Source organism: Pelecanus crispus, chromosome Z (genome assembly GCF_030463565.1).
Source record: "Pelecanus crispus isolate bPelCri1 chromosome Z, bPelCri1.pri, whole genome shotgun sequence".
NCBI classification, from domain to species: Eukaryota; Metazoa; Chordata; class Aves; order Pelecaniformes; family Pelecanidae; genus Pelecanus; species Pelecanus crispus.
In genome coordinates this window covers 55,876,415-55,882,414 of record NC_134676.1, presented here as the reverse complement: position 1 = coordinate 55,882,414, position 6,000 = coordinate 55,876,415, and positions in this window count along the sequence as shown.

Below are 6,000 nucleotides of genomic sequence, written 5' to 3'. Positions count from 1 at the left end.
CAGTTTGATCCCACAAGGTTAATATTAGAAGCAACTGAAAACTTGAGGTTATGATAGAGTGCCAAGCTGTGTTACCCAAAGGCATCATGCAGCAGAGCGTGGAAAACATGTTTTCCAGGCAGAGGTGGCAGTGCTGGCTGGTGACCAGAGGGTGTGGAACCTGGACTGAGGTGAGGAGGACAGTGAGGAGGAAGGACATGGGTGGAATATGCTGCAAACCAGAACTGAGAGGCCGCGTTTCCAGAATGAAGAGCCAGAGAGGTGTTTGCAGCACTGCCAGGTTTGTTAGCTGCAGGGATGAGAAAGAGAGGCTGCAGAGGTGAGGCTGTTGCAGCAGCTATGGGACAGGAGGCTCCTTCCAGGTGGATGTGCCTTCTCCCTCCCAAACCTGCCCCAGCCTCCCTGGTCCCTGGGGCTGGTATGCCAGGAGCCAAAGGAGGCACGCCTGGGGTGCCAGTATTTGGGATTGGAGCCAGGCTCCCCAGAGCTCCCAAGGGAGGACTGAGTTGCTTTTGTGCCATCTCACACCATGCAGGGAGCCAGCAGATGAACACCAGCCCCAAAGTGGTGAGGGACAGTTTCTGGAGCAAAAGTGGGGTGGGAAAGGGCAGCACTCCTGGGGCCTCATTTTTGGCCTGGTGCTTTCCCTCTGATCCTCTGTGCTGTTGATCCTTGCCACCAGCAGACACCTTTCCCCACTGGCAGCTTCCTAAAACATGCATCTTCTGTGGGCAAGGGATGTTTTTAGCCCAGCTCACCGGCAACTTTTGCAGCACCAGGCACTTCCACATGCCAGAGGGCACAGAGTTTGCAGCCAGCCATCCACCTGCCCACACTCCCTGAAGCCTCTCTGCTCTCCTCCAGCTCCCTGTCCCCGCCCAGGCACCTTCCTGCTGTCACTCCTCTTGGCTTGCTTACAGGCCCCACCAAGCACAACCCCATTCAGTTTCTCCCTGCTGTTTGCCCTCTGTACCTTCCTCCTCCTCCATGCATCCTTTTCCCACAGGGAGCTGCACCGCATCCCACCGTCCTTCGCCTCTCCCACGGTGCCCCAGCACAACTGCCACTTTCCTCCTCCTCCTTTTTTTTCCTTCTCTCACGCCGAGAGAAGGTCCTTTCAACTTCTCCTCACCTTTTTCCTTTTCAGTCTCCGTTGTGGAGGTTTCCCTCCCTCCTCTCCCGTGCTGTTTCAGCACCCCTCCCTGGCAGGACGCGGGCAGTGCAGGCAGCACCGCGCTGAGGTGCAGGCAGCACTGTCGCTGCAGTGCCCAGGGCCGTGCTATGTTAAGGTCTGTGGATATAACTGGTCCGTCGGACTTGTTTGGGCTACAGTGCAGATTACGTGCTGTGTGAGCTTTATTTGGGAGCCCAGCGTAATGTGTGTAGTTTTGAAAACTCATACTTTGAATGAAGCATTTGTAGCTGGAACGCTGCATAATGTTAATTGGGGCTAGATAACAAGCTCTAAAAATATGTAAGAATTTTGCACTTGTGCATGGACCTGTTTGTGGCAGCAATTACAGCTTGCCTCAAGAGATTTAACCTCTTTCACATAGTGCGCAAGGGAAAAAAGGTCTTTGTGTTGGCTAGGGAATGAGCAGCCACTCAGCACAGCAAGCCAGGAGAGGGCTGACGGGAACCTTTGACAGATGCTGCCAGAACAGAACTCACTTTCAAGCTGTGCTCAGACAGTTGTTTCAGCAGTGACCAGGCTCTGCAAGTACAGGGACAAAGTTTTGCAGAACAAGAGCTGTTTCCATCCTGGGTTTCCTTGGCGTCTTCCTACCATGGTGAACTCCTGCCTGCCCTCCTTCCCATTTCCACCACATTTACGTGAATGTAGACTTGAGACAGCTTTGAGTCCCTGTGCCTTCTGACAGTGTACAGTCCATGCAACTGCCCGCTGCCTGTTTCCCTATAAAAACCTTCCACTGCTCCATTGGGACTGGATACACATAGGGAGATGGACCTTCTGGAGGTGCACAGGTTCTTCACCACCGTATGCACATTAATATTTCTAATAGATGGTGCATTGCCCTCTGTATTAGACTCTTTGTTTTCCTTTTTCAGTTCTAACTTTACAGTGACGTCTTGTTCAGGACCTGGCACTTTGTCTTGTGTCTCTGTGGCCAAATCCTGCCTTTTGGTGACACTAGCTAGCTCTGAAATATGATAATTTTCACAACTGTTTGGTTTGAGTTGATAATGGTGAACGAAGACCTGGCTCAGCTCTGCTATTTTCTCAGCTTGTCTTTCCATTTTATCAAGCTCATCTCTGCTTTGGTAAATGCTCCTTGCAGCCCAAATTTTATCAGCAGCATCACGGACTTGCTGTTCAGATGTCAAGGCTTGAAAGACTTTGGGGATGAGCAAACTACTAGCAAGGGTCAAGACTTTGCAGGGTGTGAGAGAAAACACTGTTTTGAAGACAACTGCTCCAGGAATGACAGCAGCGCCTGGTTCAGGTCTATCTCTGCATCCACCTCTTGGCTTCTCAGTTTCAGTGGTAACACCTGGTGCCTGGCAGCCTTTATCCCAACACAAGCAGCGCTCCGTGACAAGAGGGAGTGCCATTTTCCTCTTTTCTGCTTTCTCCTTCTGATTTAATACGGGCTTTTTATACCTGAGGCAATCGTAAAACCCAAAGGGCATTTCCTGACGCGTTCTATGGCCTCGATAAGTAGCCTGAATCCTGGTGGCAGCTTTGTTCATTTCATCCACTTCTCTTCGGATGCAATAGCCCCGCCACACAGCCTGAATGGTTGTAGCTGACAGACTTTCTTTTTGGAGCTGCTGTATCTGGTGTGGGAGGGTGGGGGACTCCCTTGCAGATACCATATCTAAATCAAATGTTTTGTCAGAAATTGGATGAGCTCTGTTCCTGCCTGCATTTGAGGGCATTTGCTCTTTATAATCTTTTCCTGAGCTAGCAGACCAGTTAGCTGGTTGCTTTGTGGGTCCACATCATGCACACACAATTCACAAGGAGGTTTCTTCTTAGCTTTAGAAAGGTGTCTTGACACAGATAATAATTCTGTATTGTCCAAAAGATGAAAACATAACATATTTGCTAGGAATGCTTGGAGGCCTATATTCTTTTGTCTCTTTCTTCATTACATTACTGGATGTTGTTCTGGTGCTTGTGGCTTTTTTCATGATGTTTCAATAAAAAGAAATGCAATTGCTGTTGTGCATTTTTCTCTGCTGCTCTATGCCTCTTGCTATCCGCTTGGATTACAGAAAGACAGTTATTTCTGCAGTTAACAAGTTCTCCATCATGTGCACTTTCAGTATGTGTATTAGGAGTTGCATTTCTGTGGAAAAAATGTTGTATATTATATACTCAAACCTGCAAGTACACAATAGCTTTATCAGATTATGCTTCATGAACACAACACCCTCATACTTGAATTTTTGCATATTGTGAGTTGTCCTACCTTTTTTTCTTTTTTTGAAAGCTACTATTTTTACAGAAAATGCAGCATCAGCACATATTGTCTCAGCTATGTTTCTCAGCCCCTGAGTTTTGTGAGGCTGAATGTGGCTGAATTCAGCCTCACAAAACTCAGGGGCTGAGAAACATAGCTACTCAACATGGGCCACTGAGCAACAGGACAGATGCCTGTGCCTCCATCTTCAGCTTTCAGAAATAAATTGAAAGAGGACAGGAGGAAAAAAAACAAACCAAACCAAACCAAAACTGAACAAGTGTTAAGTCCTTGCTTGGGTGACAAGGTGGCCACTGTCTGGTTGATTCAGACTTGTTCTGACTATTTCCCTTCACCTTGAGGGCTCTTCAGAAACTTTCCCCTGCCAACCATTCATTAGCAGCATGTCTCGTCACCCCTTACATGCCCTCCCTCTCAAAACCAGAGCCAGAAATGTTAAAAGGCTTCCTGTTTGACTAACAGATGATGTGAGTACAGTACGGCCACCTCATTAAGGCACTGCTTTGCTGAGATCTTACATGCCTGACTTTCTAGGTGCCCACCAGATGAGAAGATGCTGAAGTCCTGCAAAGGGAAATGGAGCCTGCTCTGCTTAGAAATGCTCCATCTCCAGATGGTGGCTGGGTTTGCTTAAGTTAGGAGCCACTGGCAATGCCAAGCATTTTCAGCCACCCAGGATCCAGGCTGTTTAGTCCTCCTGTGAGCAAGACCTCTGATGTTTGAGATGCACCCATCTTTTCATAATATCAAATGGTTGCAACTCTTGCCTAGGAAGAAAGAGGTCTCGACCTAGCGTGGGACTTATATTTTGGAGGCTGTGGCATGCAAAGAACAAAGTCCCCCCACTCAGCTACATTACAGCCAAGAATTTTACAAAGTGGGAATTTTAACATAGCAGTCAGGACACTCAGTTGAACAGGGCAGGTCCTATGAAGTGCATGCATTTTACTTCAGATCACCCCTGGTTAAAAGGCAGAAACTGCTCTGGCAGCTGCCAGTCAGCCCACCAGACCTCACCTCTGTCACAGTGGTCACGCTAACCAGCATCATAAAGCCAGCTTCTCCATGGGAAAACAGTGGTGGGGGAGTTCGCAAGAGCTTCCTCATTTAATACCTCCTGCTAACCTGCTTCTCTCCTTCTCTAGTCCTGTCACAGCTGGGCTCAAGTCAGCCCACTGCTGTTCTGGAGACTACCTCCTGATGGTTTGAGCTGGGATGTGAGCCTTCTAGCCAAAGATGCCTGCTTGCCATGCTGAGTGTGTATTGTTTGGGTTAATGTCAAGTAATTTATAAAGAATAACATTTATTTCTTCTAGAGGTTTCTTAAGATTAGCTAGAAATGTTCACAGGTAGGAACCGAAGAGAGAGAATATGTAGGACCATCATTTTGAACATCTGTGGCATATTTTGGGCTTCCATTTTCACTGGCTTGTGAACACATAGTAGACTTAAATGTAGACCCAGAAACCAGCTTTCACATACAATAACTTCTGGAATTTCCTATCCATAATAACATTATATGAAGCCATTACTTCCAGTTCAAAAGGACATATAGTCCCCTTGAATGTCTATCTATGTGCTTAAAATTCAGTATTGTCTACCTCCAAGTATTGGCTTGTTACATTAAAGATTTTCACAGTTGTGCTCATGAATATGTACAAACAAAGCCCAGCTAGACTTCTGAGTGGCACAAATGAAATGATGGATATTAGGTGATTTTTTGGTGGTTTTTCAGTTTTCACAGATGCCTATGAGTATTGAGTATAGAAAAAATAAAGGCCTTGGGCATGCATGCATAATAGCTGTATCTACAACACAACAGTTCTGAGTAATACCTATTAGCCTGGGACTATAGAAATACTCAATGTTAAACATGAATGTAAACAAAGCACAGTGTATCAAATGCCTTCACAGTTTCTGAGTGAAGTCAGAGTATGTTTTTTATGTAATTTGCAAAAATTAACTTTTAGGCAACATATAATTATAACAGCAGGGATATGAAGGTAATGTTAGCTAGTATATCCTGTAATTATTTGGTGGCATATGTAACCAATGGATATATCTTAAAACTGTGTAAGTTCATCAAATAGTTTAAAGTTTTAAAACAGCAAACTGAGAGGTTTTGAGACCAAAAAAGCTATCTCTACTGGATGACATCTTTTGTTATCTGTCATTTGTCTTGCTTCTGACAAGCCAGAGAAGCTGAATACAAAACCCAAATGTTTACAGCTTCACCTCACTAGAAAGGGCAATTGATCTTACTTATAAAAATATGTAAAAACTACATTTGCCTTTTCTACCATGCCAGAATACCCTATTTCCTATAACTGTTTTAATGGCCTGTCTTTAGGTAACTTCATCTAATAGCAAACAAAGGCTGGGTTGGAATAACTCCCTGAACTGGGAGCACAATCCAACAGTTTGTGTGTATTAGTAGGAGGAGACACATATGGACCACAGCCAAAATGCTGGGAAGAGGTCCAGCTCTCTGAAGGAAGGCTGATAAGCAGAGGGCCAGACCCTGGCAGGTCAACAGATGACAGTGAAGAGT